General features: G+C 33.7%; 1 protein-coding gene and 1 pseudogene across 3 annotated transcripts in view; one reads left to right on the forward strand and one right to left on the reverse strand.

Annotated features, from left to right (window-relative positions):
- Positions 1 to 21037, reverse strand: part of IMMP1L (inner mitochondrial membrane peptidase subunit 1) — a 74204-nt gene that overhangs the window by 38270 nt on the left and 14897 nt on the right. For all 3 annotated transcript variants that reach the window (XM_029208106.1, XM_029208107.1, XM_029208108.1), the window contains exon 2: positions 17379 to 17490. The gene's annotated coding sequence lies outside the window, so the exon portion shown is untranslated. The remainder of the gene's footprint in view (positions 1 to 17378; positions 17491 to 21037) is intronic.
- On the forward strand, positions 14771 to 15925 carry LOC114887590 (annotated as a pseudogene).

A 21037-nucleotide genomic window follows, 5' to 3' on the forward strand; every position in this document is an offset into this window, starting at 1 on the left:
CATGCCGCGGAGCGGCTGGGCCCGTGAGCCATGGCCGCTGAGCCTGCGCGTCCGGAGCCTGTGCTCTGCAACGGGAGAGGCCACAACAGTGAGAGCCCCATGTACCGCAAAAAAAAAAAAAAAAAAAAAAAAAAAAAAATATATATATATATATAGTAAAACTCCACATAATACTGGCATAAGGGAGCAAGGTTGTTGTCTAATTTCAATGTTCTATATCTACATTATAGATTTAAAAATTTTTTCTTCCTATAACATAAAGTTAGAAAACACTTTGTCGGATGTAGGTAATAATGGCTTCTTTCAATATACATAAAAAATCCTCAAATACCAACCAAAATAACAGTAACAACAATTACAGCAAATACTTAAATAGTAGTCTTGAGTGCCAAGCACTGTTCTAGTTACATATATTAACTCACTTAATTCTTACAATAACTCTATGAGAACTCATTTTATCAAGTATCTCATTTTACAGATAAAGAAACTGAGGGACAGAAAGGTTAAGGAACTATTAAAAATCACACAGCTCATACACAGCAGAGCCAGAATTCAAAACAAGGAGGTTGGGTTCTAAAGTCCACCACTATGCTCTACTGCCTCTGAATAAAAATCAAAGAACTTTGTTGGAGACTATTTATAAAATAGGCATGGGAGAGGGGTTGGACTGACGTTAAAACTAGCTAAAAAGATGGAGCAGAGTGAACTCTAGAAGCTGAAAAACAAGTAGACATTTCTCCATCCTTGAAGTTTCTGGGAATAGGGGTACAGGTCTAAGATCTTGATTTAGATCTAACCATTAAAGTAGGCTTTACAATGATTTCAGAATACCCAAAGCCACAAAGAAAATATCCACCTGATTGTTCAGGTCTGGAATTCCTTCGAAAAGAAGAGAAAGCATTTTGTTTCAGAAACAGGAAAAAATGTAAAGTGTCAGGGTTAATTGAAACTATCAGTTTACAGAAATTCATTTATTTTAAAGTATAAGCAGTCAATCAAAGAAGTGATTAATATCATACTTTCTTTTGTTTTGATACATGGAATAGTTAGTGAATATATTAGCATTTAAAGAAGGATTCACATTAAGAAAAGGTGAGAAGAGAGTAGGATGTGAAGCAGAAGACAAATCCCAACATCATAGTTTTGCTACATTTACCTTCCTTTGGACAAGAAGAAACAGCAGACTTATGACATTCCTGAGACCTCTATGATTTCTAAAATTCAAGAATATCTACAACAAAATACACTTTTCCCATAGAATTATATCTATCTATACAAAGTAACTGAAAGATATATGTCCATTTCTGACCGTGAATGGAAGTTACTGTGACAAGAAGAGAACAACAAAGACTCATTAAGACATGGATGTTGAGTGGTGTACTCTGTTCAATAGCTAAATAATTTACTCTCACACAGCAGCCTCTCCATCAAAGTAATTCAAATTCCTGCCATTTCAAAATCACCTTCAAGGCTGCTCATGAATTGTTCAAATCTGTAATGTTAAATCTACTGTAAGACATGTGCAGAGGATACTTTTTACATTCTAGAACTGCAAATTCAAGGAGCACTTATCCCCATAATCAATGAAAATTTTATTTAAATCTATTTATTTTGATTCATGCTCAGAGGAAATAATTGACAGCACTTTAAGGTTTAAAGCAGTGAATACTGCTTTAAATTTGACTGCAGCATCAAAATAACTCAAGAACCTAATTTAAAATCCAAATTTCCAGGCTCCCATCATGGAGCTAATGAATTAGAATTTGTGGGAGCAAGGCTGCAGAATCAGTAGTTTTAATAAGCTCCCAGGAAGGAAACCCAGTAAAGAACTTTGTGCTGTCATTTGAGACCACTGAGACATACTCACCATTTTCAGAAACTTGACAAAATTTAACCATTCATTATTTTTAAACTAAATGTTAACTTTGGGATCATTCTATAAATTTTCATCATCAAATAAACTGTATAATGCTAACATTTCAATGATTTTGAAAATCCAATATTATTTTCTTAAGTTCACCTTTTATACATATATATACAAAATCAAAACTCATTCTACGTTTATAAAGCATAAGCACTTGACACTATTAATATAATTAAGTACCAGCTTCCAAACAGTGAAATACCAAAACCACCCCATTCATTTACCAATAATTCCCCAATGGCTATATAATCCATCTATTTCAGAACAATATACAAGTTGTACAAGCAATAGTTGAAGGATATTCATTCAAATGGAAGAAATATCATTTAGCATTATTATAGGCTAGCTGTCGTGTGCCAGTCTACAGTTCATGCATGGCCCTTTAGGGGTAATACTAAGGCTCACAAATTACCAAAAAAGAAAAAAAAGTTTATCATCTCTTAAATAATCAATAAGTCCTATGATTCCCATCCTGCACTACTGTTACAGTTGACTTATTTTTTTTTTAATTTTCTTCATTTCTCCCATCCTATATCCCTTTTTCTTGTCTTCAAAAATAACTCCCTTAACTTTTATTGACACATTATGAGTCACCTGTGCAATAAATTTATTAGCTGTAGCTTTTAAAGATGAGTCAACTTTATGTTATCAACAAGGTATTAAATTCAAGTAACCGATACCTATTTGAAAAGAATGTATGTCACTGAGAAGACCCTATATGTTTACAATGAATTTAATTAAGATGAGTTTATTTGGGACTTTCCAAAGGAGATAACCATTTCTAGTCAAATAATAATGGCTAGGACAGGGAAGGAAAAAACACTAACTCTCAAATGCCACTCAGTAAGCAGCTGATTAAAAAACAGGAAAGTAAACAGTGACCATGTTTAATAAAAGTTTTGAGACAAATTTTATTTTGAAAGGAAAGCTACTCTTTTGAAATAATTATATAATACTATTAACTACCATAGAAAGTTACCCTGAGAAATACACTACCTGACAAAATAATCTGAAATCACACATAAACCAAATATTGTATATTTAAAATACAAGTTATTACGAGGATAAGAAAAAGCTTTTAGTCCACTTATTTCATGAATAGATCTTTTCAGTGTAATAGAATTTTATTACATAAACAGCTTTTCAAATAGTAAAAATACAGACAGACGGCTAAAGAAGTCCTTTAAAACGAACATAATGCAGTTCAGTAGAAATATTATTAAGCTTCCTCATTCATTCACTTTAAATGGGACAACCAATGAAGAAACACATTTTGGAATACAACAGCTTGGAACCAGTTAAAAAAAATTCATTAAGAATAACAAATTTGCTAGGTAGGTTTGACCAACGATTGCTACATAAATTTATATTTTATTATTGTTTTTTTAGATAAAGACCTCACATAGAGAAAAGTAAAATGTACTACACATAAACAGAGACTGCAAGTAAATCAATATATTATGCATAATGGATGATTATATTTCAGTTATTCTTATAATTTCAAAAATATTTTAGTCACCTATATTTAAGATTTTTAAGTTTAAAAACATTATGATTAACGTTTTATAATCTATTTTTTCAAATATAAAGCTACTAAATCAAAAAACATAATAAGATAAAAATCAAGTCCTATGGATAAATATTTTAAAAGTATTCCAGGATCATAACACTGACAACACTAATTATCTTTTCCAGTCTTGGCAGTTATGTTGCATACTGTTTGGGTGACTGATGGGATAATTTCACTTCATTTTCTCTCAGTTTATTCTGGACCATGTAAGAAAAGAATATTAAAATAATTAACACCTCTAAACAAAGTAGTTGATAAAGCTTTTGGTTGAAATAAAATGCTTAAAAAAAGAAAACCTCAATTAACTAATACATGATTCTAGAGCAAGTAACTAAACCCCCATCTGCTAAAGGAAAACTTTGACTAAGAATTTCTGATTTTAAAAAATAGTCATTCAGTATTAATATAAACTATTTTATGACTTTTACATAAGATCATACACTTTCACAAAGAGCCTTTTTTATCAGCAATTTGAGTCAGCATTTCCTTAATTATCAAAAGTATATGTCGATATATTTAGATATCATTAAACATTTTATTCACTAAAAACATTTAATCAGCAGGAATTGAAGCAGTCATAAAACAGGTAAAACGTATGACAAAACAAATTACTCCAATTCCTTATACCTATAGACAGTAGGATTTATTGATAATGGCCTCATATCTAGAAGAACACTAAAGTCTTTAATATTTAATGTCAAATATAAATCTTTACCAATAGCAAATACATTGTATCACCAAACTAGAAAAAGTATAAAAGACAATAATCAACTTTTCTATTTGAACATTTTAATATATTTTAAGTCATACATAGTTTATAGTCTATATATGTCTTCCATAATTTTGAGTCATATAGCTTATAATAAGGCAACATATTTTAAATAATAAAAAAGCATATTCTTTGCCTTGATCACCTGATTTTTTTGGTTGTTGTTTATAAAATTAATCATAGTTAGCAGGATAGAAATCGCTTTGAGCTTCATGAATGACATCCAAGAGATGGGAAAGGATTAGTTCTCAGTTGCTGCCAGTTATAGTGCCAGGTGGCTTTTTCTGCAGTGAAGGTGTTACGGATAATCCCATTACACTGGTACTAAATCTTGCAGACATCAAAATTATCACCAAGGTTCCTTTTCATCCCATCCTTTCCAAATGACTGGAAGTCGCTTCACCTGAAAGAAGTCAAATCCACATGCAGCTGCTGCTTTAGCAGACAGCAAACTCCCTGAGAACGCCAGTCGTGATTCAATTTTGCTGTGCTGGTGGCCCCCTATTCCCTGTCCAATAATACATCTGTTAAAAAATCCTACAGCTACAAATCAAGTTTAATCCTACTAGGGACCTCATGTTGGTCTTGTCTTCCAAAAAGGCAGCAGGTTCTGCTGTCTATCTGCTGGCGTCTGGGGAATACCATTTAAATCCCAGCCCTACTTAGAAGAATAAGCTAAGGATCACAAAACATGACCTCAAAAACCCTGATATGACTATATTCTGACCCAGAGGCATTCATTCTAGGTGAAGATTAGAACTTTGCATAATAAGATTACACAGCAAGTGAATGATATCAAGGGACTATCCATATGCAGCCGCCTGGTTTTCTATAGACAGCCTGTGCTCTGCAATATGCAGTGCAGACGAAAAAGAGCTTGGTCTTTCTAGCTGAAATAAAATAGATTCACATAAATTAGTTGGCCATTTCCAGATTCCTAAATCCCCTATTACATCTTTTATTGACAGCTCCGGTGAGGATAGCACAAATGTTATTCCTTTTCATTCTGTGCTTCTAGAACAATCATGCTCTGTAATTGAAATGTACATAGATTATGGCTAGAAATTAACATCTTGTTTGCTGTAATCTTGGATTACAATTGACTGTGTACATAATAAAATTAGGAAATCAATGGATGGATTTATCATCTCCAAGAAACTAGAGGCATTGTTTAAAGAACAGTTCAACATTTTGTGCCAACACTTTAAGTGTATAAGTCACAAAGTCAATAAAAATTTAAGTGAGTAAAAGAATACAACAGGCATCAGCCAATATCTACATAAAAGTTAGATTACATAAAAATTAGCTCATTTCCCTCAAAATTTAGAAAATGTGAATTATTCAGAGGTTTCACAAACAGGATTTTCTCCCTAAACCATACATGAACAAGGTCAGTTACATATAATAAGGCCTCTACTTTTTTATAAAGTAGTTACAGTAGCAGTATTTTATACAAATCATCTTGATCATTTCATACTTTAAAATATTTGAATAAATTCAAATCAATTGTAATTCAAAGTTTTATAATTCTTAACTGTATACTTTTAAAGTACACAGTGAAGTAACCTCTCCTTATATTTATATATATACAGAGCATTTAAAATGTATGGAATCCTAGAAATAGTTAAAAAACAATACTTTATGTTCAGTTTTCTTCCAAGAAAATGAAAACTGTACCAATTCTAAGCAAACATATATGAAAAGAGAGATTCATATTCATTCACCCAAATACCTATCCAGAAAAATTCTAAGAATGTGAGGAGAAGGAGTTCTCAACTTTATTTAAAGAAAAAAAGAAGTATCAAGATTTGCCATGCGATTCTTATAAAATTAAGATGCTCGGTATACCTGAAATATGACTTATTTGACAAGTTTGATTTGCCCACAATTGTTGAGGAACATACTACATCCATTACATTGGCCATTATTATCTCCTTATCATCACAATAACCTGTAAGCATAGCTCCATAATATCTGATAAATACTCATAGTCAGGTGACATAATTCTGATTTTGTGTATAAATCAGGCACCAATATTATTAGTGCTAGAGCTATAAAAAACACTATATGTAATTTCAACTTTATAGGACATGAATACTGTTTGATTATCTTTATTAGAATATTACAAGAAAATTAATGAAGAATGCAAAAAATACACATTTCTGTTATGATTTTTATATGTAATACTCTAGAGCTACACTGTTCAATAAGGTAGCCATTAGCTACATATGGCTATCGAGCACTTGAAATATGACTAGTCCAAATTGAGATGTACTGTAAGTATAAAATATACACTGGACTCTGAACACAGTACAAAAAGAGAATAAAATATTTTGTATTAATTACATATTGAAAAGATAATATTTTGGATCTAATGGGTTAAATAATATATATATGACTTGCATTATATTTCTCTGGAACAGCACTGCTCTAGCAGATCATACAATTTCAATAACATACTCCTAAGCTAACTGAAATTGTACTACTAATAAAAACACTAAAGCAGAGGGTTATTATGGAAAAACAAACATTCCAGTATCAAATCTGATAGAAAAGCCTAGTAAAGAAAAACAAAATGTTGTCATTTATTTTCTATTTCACATCTCTAGCTTAAGGGTAGTGGGGGAGAAGAAGGGACCAGCCAAATCAATGACCAACATGTACCAAAAAAGAATGTTTTATAGTTACAAAAATGCTTTAACCCAGTAAACAAAGGTTTTTAGAAAAAACACAGCTTGGGCAACTTCATAAAAGACTAGTAAGGTCTGTGTGTTATCCCTCAATGAGTCCAATAAACAGCAACTTCAAAAAAGTCTGGATCTAGACAGGGCCGTGATTTTTGCCTAAGGTGCTATATAATTGTTTATATTCAAATTTTAAAACTACATTTTAAGTAATAACTATAATAGAGATTTGAAGCATTTAGTATATTTCAGAATTTTAGCAAAATTTAAAAGATCAATTTTATAAATTACTAGAAAACTGCTTTTTCATTAGTCTTCTCATCATTTCATCAATGCAGGTAAAGAAAAAATAGTCCATTAATAAAAAGTGTTTTACAGAAACAAGGCAAACTGTAAATAGTTAAAGTATAAAACATATACCTTTAATTCAAGAAAGTTAACGGCTGATTTAGTATGACCACAGACAATTGATATCATACAATTAAAACACACAGTCTGTCTTTGTCACACATTGGAATATTATTTCAATATAAACAATAGTATGTAAGGTATTAACTCATTTAAAAGTTGATTTTTCATAATTATTCCTTCATAATATGTATCTAAAATACTAAGACTAAAGATGAAATATGAGTATCAATAAATAAGATGGGTAAACTCTAAATCAATTCTTCATGACCCAGCCATGCCACTTTTTCCTATCCTTTTAAAATTATTTAAGTTCTTTTCTTTTCTGGTTACAAGTATCACACAGACATAGACACACATAGACACCAAAAAAACCCCAAAATAATAACAATAAAAAACTTTCTAGTCATCAGTATATGAGTGCAATGATATTCAGTCTAAGCTAATCCCCAGACATCCAAATTCATGAATAAAAATTCATCAGTTTTAAATACACTGAGCCTATTAAGCAAGAACAAAAGCATATGCACAAAAGAGCTTTTAATATATTTCAAAGCCCACAAGAGCCATGGTCTCATTAAAATTATAAATTACACAAACATGGAATGAAGATTCAAACTGCAGTGCAGCTAAGCAGATTACAGAAAACCCCGCGTTCCATATGATAACACACCATGGCCCTCCCAGATGGAGGCTTGGAACAAAAAGGCCATCACCACAGCTAGGGAAAACCTCCTTGTGATCTCTGGTTTCTGTTCAGCAGATGACAGCCAAATAATATGTTGATTATTCTGTTTGTGCTGCTAAGCTTGTAAGATGGAATAAAAGCGATATGATCTATTGTGAACCCAATGCTAATGTGTTGCTCCACTCATAAATAATATGCTGAATTTATTTTGAAAATATCTTTTATCTGAATTTCAGTTTTCAAATGCATGAATTAAAATAAAAGCCAGTATAAAATTATATTTAATGTTATGCTTTAAACTAAAAAATGTAGATGACAAGTGAAAAATATCTAGGTGCTTAGTTAAGAGTCAAGTACAATCACCTTTCTTTAATTTCGGCACTGTGATCAGAAACAAAATATATTTTTAAATAGGCAATTACTCTCATGAAATATAAATGTAAAATTAAGTAATACAATAATCATGAAGTTAACAATAAACATTATTGACAAGATAAAAACTAAAATACCAGGGTATATAAAAACACTTTGCTCCAATATAAATAATAGCACATAGAACAAATACCTAAAATATTTTTGAATAACAAAAAGTATCACTGAAGGCCTTATGAATGTTAACTTGTACACAAATGGATGCTCACAAGAAATTCTACTTAAAATCAAAATAATTAAAAAGAAGCTTATATAGTAGGAAGCAGCCGCATAGCACAGGGAGATCAGCTCAGTGCTTTGTGACCACCTAGAGGGGCGAGATAGGGACGGTAGGAGGGAGATGCAAGAGGGAGGAGATATGGGGATATATATATATGTATAGCTGATTCACTTTGTTATAAAGCAGAAACTAACACACCATTGTAAAGCAATTATACCCCAATAAAGATGTTTAGAAAAAAAGAAGCTTATAAAAATAATTTTCAAATATAATAGACAGCATTCATATCGCTTTGATGACAAAAGTTAAAACCTAATTTTTCTCCTCAATTAAATATCCTAAACTTTAACAGTGTAAACTATACCCAAATGAGGTAACTGGAATTACGTCTGTAAATACTTCACAAAATTTCATGGATAAACATTTTTATGAATACTAGAATTGTTAAAAATATTGAAAATCATAACATTTTCCCACCCCAGAAATTCTTTCCTGGATTTTCTAGTAAACTTTCCTTAAAGACAAACAAATAAATAAAGCAGTACATTAAAGCTGCAGGTAAGGTAAACACAGATTACACACTATTTTCTTAAGCGGGTATTTTGTAGGCGGTACATAATTATGTTCATTTACAAAAGTCCACTTTGTTTTTCTGTCTAGAGACATAGATTGAGTCTAAAAAGAGAAGCAAAACTGCCTAATGTGAGAATACAGGCTAAAAATTACGGATGCAAAAGGTAAAATTACAACACCTTTAGAGAAAAACACAGAACACAGAACATCCTTGGCGTAGACAATTATTTCTTAAGTAAGATGTAAAAGCACTAAACATAAATGACAAACTAGACTACTTTAAAGTCATAAACTTCTGTTCATCAAAAGCACTATTAATAGATTGAAAAGGCAAACCTCAGAGTTGGAGAAATATTTGCAATACCTAAAAAAATGAAGGACTCATATTCTGAATATATAAAGAGCTCCTACAAATCAAAGAAAAAGGCAGCCCAACAAAAAAATGGGCAAAAGAAGTGAACAGGCACTTCACAAAAGAGAATAACAAATAGTCAATATACATATGAAAAAGTGCTCAATTTCATCAATCATCAGGGAACTAGAAATTAAAACAGTATAATGATTTACTACTTTATACCCACCAGAATTGAAAGATGAAAAAGATGGCGAAAAGGGAGCGTTAGCAAAGACGCAGAGCAACTTGAACTCTCATATGAACGTAAATTAGTACAACCATTTCAGAAAACTGGCAATTTTGATTAAAGCTGGAAATAAACGTACTTATGATCCAGTAATTTTGCTCCTAGACATATGCTCAGCAGAAACCCATAAATATATTAATCAGGAGATACGTATTAGAATGTTTATATTTAACATTATATGGAAATCACCCAAATGTCCATTAACAGAATAGATAAAAAATAGTTGTGATATAGTCATATAATAGAATGCAGCAATGAAAATGAACAGATTACAACTACATGCAACAATGTAGATGAATCTCAAGACATAAGGTTGAACAAAGGAAACCAGACATAAAAATATTATACTGTATAATTCTATACATAAAATACAAAACCAAGCAAAACTAATCTATGGTATTAAAAGTCAAGGCAGTGGTAATCCTTGTGCAGGGAGGGAGACAGTGGCTGGAAGAGAGCATGAAGGTGTCTTCTAGAGTGCTGATAATGTTCTTTTTCGTATCTGGGTACTGTTTGCATAATTGTATTTGGCTTCTAAAAAATTCATTGAGCCATCCACTTATAATATGTACACTTTTCCATATATATAGCTTTCTTTAAAAATGCAATTTTGCACACAAATACAGATATAAAAAGGTAGTCAAAATCCTTGTCATAAGAAATTTAGGAACAACTAATGTATGTATAATCTAAAGGTGAAAACTAAAGGTTCTTATACTACTTATTTGAATAATCAATTTTTCAAACCAATAGGTAAGATAAGTTCCTGAACTCTTATAAATGGAGGAGCAACAGCTATTCACCCTATTATATTCCCCAGCTCCCAAGCTACAATACCATATTTTCAGAGATAACTGGCCTTTGTGTCAGAGTAGCTGCTGGTGCCGCTATTATAACAGAGCTTCTAAAATAGTCTCAGTACTGAAAAATTGTCCTTATGTGAGAAACTAAAGTAGCACAGAAGATAAGGCAGTATAAAAAATATGTCTGCCGTTTTCCCCATTGCCCTCAAATTTCATAAGCTTTTATTTATTATGAAAGCTTATTACCTAATTTAATGGGAATCTTTTGAAAACATTTATTTTACTTTTCAGTGAAGTTAAAATATAATTCTTTAATATCAATATCCTATAAATTAAATGAAACTTCATGATAATTTGATAATTTACATCTCATTATTTCCCACTTAAATATTTTCCCTTACTTCTATACTGGAACCAACACACGATTTACAACACTGTTTTGCTCATATTGAAAAGATGCTTTAAGAAATAAGCTAAGGGCTTCCCTGGTGGCACAATGGTTAAGAATCTACCTGCCAATGCAGGGGACACGGGTTCGAGCCCTGGTCTGGGAAGATCCCACATGCCGTGGAGCAACTAAGCCCATAAGCCACAACTACTGAGCCTGTGCTCTAGAGCCCACGAGCCACAACTATTGAGCTCATGTGCCACAACTACTGAAGCCTGTGTGCCTAGAGCCTGTGCTCTGCAACAAGAGAAGCCACCGCAATGAGAAGCCCGTGCACCACAACAAAGAGTAGCCCCCACTCTCTGCAACTAGAGAAAGCCAGCGCACAGCAACAAAGACCCAGCGCAGCCAAAAATAAATTATAAAAAAAAAAGAAGCTAAAAGAGATCACCTAATGATTATATAGTTCACGTTTTACTTGTATAATAAATATTTATTCAGTTCTTACTATCTCCCTGGCTCTGGGGATAAAGGAATAAAACTGGCTAATTCTGTGGGAAATATAGTAGGTTTATCCCTTTCTTTCTCTCTCTCATTTGACTAACAAATAAAACAAAACTTTTTAACTAGTAACACAGTCACATATTCAAAAATTAAAAACAATCTAAAAGATATACAGTAAAAGCCCCATCTACTTTGTTTTCCTTACCCATTCACATACAAGATTTAGATTTTGTATACCTGTCCAGATTTTCTTTATGCAAATATAAGCAATTATGAATATATCTTATGCCTCTCCTCCTTTATACAAAAAGTAGTTTACTATACACTCTGCTTGAACTTTGCTCTTTTCAAATAACAATGTATGCTTGAAAACTTTCCAAATCTTCATATAGAGAACAACCTTTCTATTTTTACAGCTGTAGAGTACTTCACTGTACAGCTATGCCAGAGTTCATTCAACCAGTACCCTACTGATAGATAGTAGGGATGTTTCCAATCTTTTGCTGCTACAAAAGAAGCTACAATGAAAACTTTTATGCATATGTTTTATTTTGTTTTGTTTTGTTTTGTTTGTGGTACGCGGGCCTCTCACTGTTGTGGCCTCTCCCGTTGCGGAGCACAGGCTCCGGACGCACAGGCTCAGCGGCCATGGCTCACGGGCCCAGCCGCTCCACGGCACGTGGGATCTTCCCGGACCAGGGCACGAACCCGTGTCCCCTGCATCGGCAGGCGGACTCTCAACCACTGTGCCACCAGGGAAGCCCTGCATATGTTATTTTATAAGTACATAAGTATATCTGTAATAAATTCCCAGAATTGGCTGAGACAAGTGTATAAATGCATTTTCTTTCTCTAGAAATTGCTAATTTTTCTCTAGAAATTGCTAATTTTTCTTCTGTGGGGGCTATGTCATTTTGCTTCCACCACATATACATCTCAGATGTATACCAGAAAAAGCTATTCTTCTCTTTGGGCCTCTAAGATATTTTGTTCATCAGGCAATTCTCAAAGATGTTCTCATTGGAAAAAACTATATGAAGTTCTTTGTTTATTTGTCCCCAAATGCATATGTAAAATTGCTGACTTAGTTTTCAAGTTGGAAAAATATCGCTGATGTAGGAAATCATCATATTGATGCCTAATGTGCTGGGATAGCAACTGTCTATCTCTCTTCCCGAGATCTCCTTTCATTTAAAAACAAATATACACCCCCATCCCAATTTTTTTCCTTTAAATTCACATTCAGTACTTTATAATTGGGAAAGCAGTCAAATGCATTTCACTTTTAAATGAATGTTTTCCTGAAGCACTTAAATGTTTTCTGGAAACCAAATCTATGTTACTTCTATATTTTCCTTTACAAAGCTATCATTTCAAAGGTAGTTTAATCTTTATGACTGACATTTTCAATAGGCAATGTCACCTAATACATTGTTTTTATTTCAAAGCCCATCCTGTCAAATATTTTATCATTAAAAACAACCACTTAAGCTCATTGGACTTCCTATTTAAGGAATCCTTAAGTAAATCCAGTTTCAATATCACTGTTTTATAAGAAAATATGTACATAATTTTTATTCCCCAAATAAGGATACCATAGTATTGATACATGCAAATCTAGGCTGCATTTCAATCATCCAGAAATCAGTTGTGAGATAATCTCAGTCTCTTGGAACAAAGCAGTAAGACAAGTTGCTGACCCCAAAGTAAATTTTAAATTTACCTTCTATGCCCTTAATCAGTAGATGGGGTAGACCATACTTAAGCTCTCACCTAACCAATGAATATGTTAGGTAAATGCTGATTTTTACATTAGAGTTAATATAATGCACTGAGAGTAAAAACCAAGAATTACCTAACAAAGGTAAAACAAAACAAAACAACAACAAAAAAGCCACATCGTAAGCAGCACCCAGGACATAAAAGTTATCAGTCTAAGACAATTTAGGAAAACGGTCCTAGACAGCATAATGGTCTCTGAGGAAATCACATAAATTCTGTGAAATGACTAATGTTCACAATAACAACTCTGACCCATCAAAAAAAACAAAAACAACTTACATTATACTCAATTTGTTCTGTTTAAGAAGACAGAAGGGTACATTTTATATTTCAAAAACATTTTATAAAAAAATATTCATATGAAATAAACTTTGGCACACAAAAGGATAAGATTCAATTATTCACAAAATTAACAGATGAGGAAATAGTACACCACTTGTTAATAACAGGCCAATGAATGAGGAATTACTCTAAGTAAGATTCTCAAAGTTAGAATATACCACAGTTGCCTTTCAGAAGATGAATTGTAATAAAGTACAGTAACATTTTGGGGGCCTTTAAACATACAATTCTCTGTGCAAGGCCACTTCTTGGTTAAGAGTCAAAAGAATACCTGATAATTTCTGGAAGCTAGTCATGCAAATTCTCTACTTCAATGGCTGGACACACTCAAGAATGTATCCTGATTTCACTTTTTACTTTGTTTTCTTTAAACTGTGACTGCCACTAAGTAGACAGTTTGGTCTGGTTTCTAGCTCCAACCTTGTGCAATTCACTCAGTCTCTTTAGCTCTCCTTATTTTCTTCATCAGTAAAGTGAAGAAGTTATAGAAAACATGATATAATAGTAAAGGGAATCAAAGTGCTAATAAAGTAAAACAAAGAGTTACTACATTAGGTCCTATATCTGTATATCTACTACACATATACTATTTTTAAACTGTCACAAGTTACATGGCACTCTACCATATATTTAAGGCCTACAGTAAAGAAATTATGATCACTTCAGAATCTTTTCCAACACTTAATATGTGTCACTCTCAGGATACAACAACTTTCTCATGTACTCATTTAAATTAATTTAAAACACCACTATAATCAATTATCTTTAACCTGAAAATATATGACCTTTTTCCACTTGACACATAAAAATCAACATATGATATGTAAAAGAACATTCATGGAAATGTTCATTATAATAGCCAAACACCAGAAAGAACCCAAACATCCACCAAAAACAGAATGGATGAATTCTGTCATATTCATTCCAAAGGAATAACACATGATAATGAAAATGAATAAAATAAAACTACATGCAACTATGTAGATGACCTTCAAAACATAATGCTGGGTAAAGGAAGAAAGAATGCATATGATTCCGGACAATGGGGCTCACCAGTAGGCCCATCTGCGTCCCATGCTACCCCACAGGAGCACCCCACAGCTGCAGCAGTGTCACACTGCAGCAATCTAGCACCAACCCAAAGGGAAGTACAAAGGTGGTAACAGTCTCCAAGCTCAGTCAGGATCCAATATGAGCTCCAAGACTGGCTGTAGGGTCTGGACCCCAGCTCCACCACTCTAGCCACCTTTCTGTGTCTGTGATCACAGCTGCCACCTGCCAGGAACTACCAGACAAAGCACTGGAGACCCTGTGGTTAACACTGGTGATAGACGAGGATGGGACCTCTGTGGACTGCAAGGACTTCTTCCAATTGTTGGAAGAGGATACATGCCTGATGATGCTGGAGTTCAAGCAGAGTTGGAGCCCCAGCAGGAGTAGGTGCTATCATATGGCCTAGGCTGGGAGAAGCCCAAGCACAGCAAGGACATTGCCCTCATTACCTTGAACATATACAAGCAAAATCCTTGAGACCTCTTTGGCCTGAACATCAAAGCCACACTCTACAGGATCTACTCCATGAGTCGTGACTTTCAAGAACTTGGCCCAAAGAAAGTTCTCAGGGAGCTCATCCAGTTGAACCTCCATGATGCTGCTGCAAGGCCTGAGCCACGTTGCTGGGAATCTCCTCTACCCTTTGCAATGCAGTGGAGGCTGAGCAGTGACAGTGGCAGCAGCAGGGTTCCCTCTATCCCTACTGAGAAGGGGCTCTGAGCTTCTGCCCCAGACTCGTTCCAAGAGATACCCTGTGAGGACTGTGACAGCATCAGGTTTGGAGACCTGGAGGCAGTGCAGACTAGATAACTCACCTGACTTCCCCCATTATTCTCTGACAGCACTGTGATAGGTCCCATCAGCATAATGCTTTCCATGCCTAGCCTATACACTTTCCTCAAGAATGCTGTCCTTTCCTAGCGATCTTTCCAGCCTCTCACTTACCCTGAAAGGCTACAAACTTGTCCCCAGGCATCTTGATCCCATTCTGATTGCAGCTACATCTAAATTCCTTACAACTCCTCCTGTCCCTAAGCTCTTTAGTACAGTGAAGTCAGCCCTCTGACTTTACCTTAAGCTCTCTATTTCTTCATACCCCTTAAAAATAACAAAAACATTTCCAACAAAAATACAAAAAAGTTTATCCAAAAAAAGAATACATATGAGTCCATAAAGATTAAAAAGAGGCAAAATGTGAACACATTGCTGAGGAATACACATAAAAGTGATAAAATTATATAGAGAATTATCTAAATAGTTATCACAAAAATCAGGACATTGGTTACCTCTAAGGAAAAGGAAGATTATACCAAAAGCTTCTGGTATGTCAGTAATGATCTATGGTTACTGAATGTCTGCTTTATACTTATTCATTTTATGTTTCTATATAGTGTTATATTTCATAATAAAAATGTTTAAAATGATATGCTTTCTGAAAAAATATATTCTGAAAGAGAAGGAAGAAAGGGCTCCTCTTTTTTGCTAACAATTTTATTTTGTTGGTCTACATTTCTAATTTTTATTGCAATATTTTAATAATAAAGAAATAAGTTACTATGCCTAATTCTCCAGAATCTTAATAAAGAACAGATTTTACAGGCTTTCCAAATGGCCACAAAAAAAGTACCAGGTCATTAAAGAGTATAAGATCAGTTATTTTGTTAAATTTTTGCTTAGCTCAATGTTGTGCCTGTTGCTTTTTCTTCTTTTCAAGAAAATGTATGCTTACTTTCAAAATAAATCTATATTACATCCAGATATTAATTTTATGCAGGCTGCACTCCAAAAAATATATAATAATTTAGCTCAAAAGTAGGAAGAAAAACTTTTAACTCTCACACATTTTAAAACAATTTTAGGAACACCTGTGTTTGCATTCAGTATGAGGGTTCATAATAGGATGGACACAAATATGAGACTTGAGATCCAATCCAATGTCACTCTGTGTAAGAATGGTTCACTGTGTGCACTAGAAAACATAACCACTAGATTACAGGATGGATATACAAAACAAGTTACACTTAAAGTCCATTGTATAAAATGTAATGTAGGGTAACTCACTCAAAATAGATCCAACAGTGTCTAATTTAAATTATACTAAAGATGTTTTAAATAGTTCCTTTGGAAAAACATAAAGGGAATTTAAATGATTACAAACGAGATAATAATAATAATAATCAGACAGATTACAAACATATACACACACATACAATTTAGGAAATCCTAAAAGTTCCATCACCTACAAGCACCCTTCAATGTATGTTTGTTACAACTTTTAGGTGCCACTAAACAGGAAGCAGACAATAAAACTTAGAAACAAGACTATCAGCACTTTGATCAGGCTTCAGATATCAACATAATGGGTATCACCCATTATGAAAACGGAGCTGCTTTGGTTGTATACTGTTGTTTTTTTGTGAATGCAGGCAAGGATTCCCCTCTATAGTGGGTCCAGCTAAACAGTTATTTGCGCATCTATTAAGTGCCAACTTTAAAAAATTATACTATGTCCAGCAGGGAGCAGCATTACAACATTCATAAGACTTAACCACAACATGAAACCGACAGAAGAAAAAGAAGGAAAAAAACCCACTTACCATAGGTCTTTTCAATGATACATTCAATTTTTAGGGTAATTGCAGGGCTTCCAGAAAAAACATCTAAAGCATGTCTCAAAGCATATATAGGTGATCCATGGTTTCAGGATTCCTAAAGCAGGAAATCAAAATTATATTAAGTAAAGGCTTCTTTCAGCCATACTGAGTTGAATTAGTATATAATATGACCAAGTGTCTCTCAGCTGTTAAGGTGCATCTTCCTTATTGGATCAATAGGATTCTGAATTCAGATATTCAATGACACTTCGGATAAAATGATTTTAAAAAGCAGAATATTAAAGTCCTTTATTTACCAGAGAATTTAAGTAGAAGAAAGTAAATGGGTGACATAATACGTCAATCAACCTAGAGAAAACTGTGGTCAAGGACTTAAAGAAGTTGATAAGCCAACCATATACAGTTATGATATATCAAATCCTTCTAAACAATTTGCAGGTAATAGGATATAACATTCATTTCTACAGGTCAGCATGAATGAATATCTAGGGTTAGTTTTAGTTTTAAGAATACGAAGGCAGCGGAGAAGTAGTTTGTAATGCTGATATGTTAAGCCTGATTAGTGTGATATTTACTGAATATGAGGAATGCACCTGATATTGTAGAAAAACTCCGTGACCCTTCATAATATGTCAAAGGCAAAACATATTATGTTTGATATTCTCCTGGATGTCAAAACCTGCCTCATATTCAACAATAATAACTCCATGTCAGTTCTTATGACTGAGGAAATGATGTATCACCACTGTTAGGTGAAACGTTAAACAGTTTGCTTTATACGTGTTTACATGCAAAGTTTCATCGTTTACACCAAAAACCAAATTTTTGCCATTAAAAGAAGATAACATATGAATATTTACCTTGAAATGTATATAATATAAATAATAAATATATATAAGTTTGTGTAATATATAATATCACATGTCAATATATCATAAATAATATATTTACTTGCAATTTAATGAATAATACATAAAATGGTTCCTACTATTTTCTACAGGGAAAATGACATGAGAAGCTTGACTTGAGTGTATGATATCAAGACTACAGTTACTCTCTAATAATCACCATTAATTTGACTTAATTTGAAAGAAACTCTGATATATTCATCTTTTACCCTTTAACGCTAAGCTAGTCATAGCATTATTTCTTATTTTTTGCTCTCCTTAAAGTCTTCCCCATCCTATTTCTTGCCTTTGCTTTTGTACATTTCACTTTTCTGATACGTCCTCATTTTTGCCAATCTACCTTCCCTCTCCTTTATAATGCATTTCTGTTTCAACCCCAATTTTTGTTTTATTTATTTTATTTAATCTCCTCTCTTTATGACCCTAACATCTTTCTTCCCTTTTCTCTTAGGACCCTTAAAAGTGAGGGTTGATTTTTTCTTTTTTGTTTTTTCTGTAACAACAATTGTGCTTAAATATACTCTTTCATCCACTTACAGGCACTGTGCTTGATCTTAGAACACTCAACTAAATATACTTAAATTATATTGCTGCTACTCATAAAAATATTTTTTCCTCTGAGTTACTGAAATATTTGAAGAACTCACTAAACATTTTGGAGCCAGTCTTTTTTTTTTTTTTAAAGATTTATTTATTATTTATTTATTTTTGGCTGCGTTGGGTCTTTAGTTGCGGCACGCAGGATCTTCGTTGAGGCATGCGGGATCTTTCATTGCGGCGCATGGGCTTCTCTCTAGTTGTGGCGTGCGGGTTTTCTCTCTCTAGTTGTGGCATGTGGGTTTTCTCTCTCTGGTTGTGGTGCGTGGGCTCCAGAGCATGTGGGCTCTGTAGTTTGTGGCACACAGGCTCTCTAGTTGAGGCATGTGAGCTCAGTAGTTGTGGCGTGTGGGCTTAGTTGCCTGGCTGCATGTGGGATCTTAGTTCCCTGACCAGAGATCGAACTCACGTCCCCTGCATTGTAAAGGCGGATTCTTTACCACTGGACCCCCAGGGAAGTCCCTGGAGTCAGTCTTAAAACACCCCAAATCTCAAGAAAATCTAATCACACACTCCTTCCATTCAATTTGAGAGGTGATTTAGGATCTCACTATATGGTGTGAATAAATACTGAGTAACAAACTTTAAGTTAACAGAACTTTGCTTTATTCATGTGTGTGTATGCCCATGTGTACAATATCCTCATCAAAAAGCAAAGACACATTAAAGAACCTCACACTTCTAATATATATTATAAAGTCTAAAAAGAAAAGTGATTTCCCTATCTGGCACTTTCTAATATGAATATTAACATTAACAGTATTGGCGTATGGTGAAATAATCTCACAACAAAATATTATGCAAAACTTTGAGTTTTAAAAATTATAAATAATTATGTAACACATTTATAATATAATTACCTAAAAAGAGACTATAGTGGGTTGAGTAGTGTTCTCCCTTTCCCCCAAACTCATGTCTACTTGGAACCTCAAAATGTGACCTTATTGTAATACTGGATCTTTGCAGATATAATCAAGGTAAGGATCAATATGAGATCATATTAGATTAGGGTGGGCCCTAAATACAATGAGAATGTCCTCAAAGGAGACCGAAAAGGACACACAGAGACACAGAGAAAAAGACAATGTGAAAATGAAGGCAGACATTGAAGTTATGTTGCCACAGCCAAGGAAAGACAGGAGCCACCAGAAGCTGGAGGAGGCAGGGAAGGATCCTCCTCTAGAGCTGTTGGAACAAACATACTTCTGTTGACACCATAATGTTGGACTTCTGGCCCTGGAAACTGTAACGAAGTAAATTTCTGTTGCTTTAAGCCACCAAGTTTGTGGTAATTCGTTACGGAATTCCTAGGAAATTAAAAAGATTTTGGTACCAGGAAGTGGGGTGTTGCTGTAACAGATAACAAAAAATTTAAGAAAAATAATAATGACTGAAGAGACTATTGGTAGATTGCCTTGAAGAGCCATCTGATATTGGATTGACCAAAAAGTTCATTCAGGCTTTTCCATAAAATGGTACATAAAAACCCGGACAAACTTTTTGGCCAACCCAATAGAAATAAGAGACGTTAAGGAGATTCTGGTGAATGCTCAGAAGGAAGTGAACAGGATGGCTGAGAACACTTGTGTCATCTTAGAGAATACACTTATTTGTCAGGAACAGAATGTTACAGAAATATGAACATTAACTGGACTTCTGGTGAAGTCTCAAGAAGGGAATGAGAGATGTTATTGAACACTAGAGGGAAGGCAGTCTTTGTTACAATGTAGCAAAACTGACATGTGTTCTAATGTTGGGTGAAAAGTAGAACTTGTAAGTGATGAGCCTGAATGTTTAGTTGAGATTTCCAAGCAAAATGTTGAAGGCATTTACTGGTTTCTCCTTGCTAATTATGGTAAAATGTGAGAGAAAGGAGATAAATTGAGGAATGAAAAAGGATAAAAGGAGATAAACTGAGGAAGTTAAGCAAAAAGAAATCAGCAGTTGATGATTTGGAAAATTCTCAGCATATCTAGATTGCAAAAGATGCTAACATCACAAATCATTAGGAAAATGCAAATCAAAACCACAATGAGATACCACTTCAAACTCATTAGAACAGCTATTATCCAATAAATAAAGAAAGAACAAAAGTTGCTGAGGATTTGGAGAAAATGGAACCTCTCTGTACTGCTG

This window comes from Monodon monoceros, unplaced genomic scaffold, assembly GCF_005190385.1.
Source record: "Monodon monoceros isolate NGI ecotype Baffin Bay Population unplaced genomic scaffold, NGI_Narwhal_1 Super_Scaffold_7, whole genome shotgun sequence".
Taxonomy (NCBI): domain Eukaryota; kingdom Metazoa; phylum Chordata; class Mammalia; order Artiodactyla; family Monodontidae; genus Monodon; species Monodon monoceros.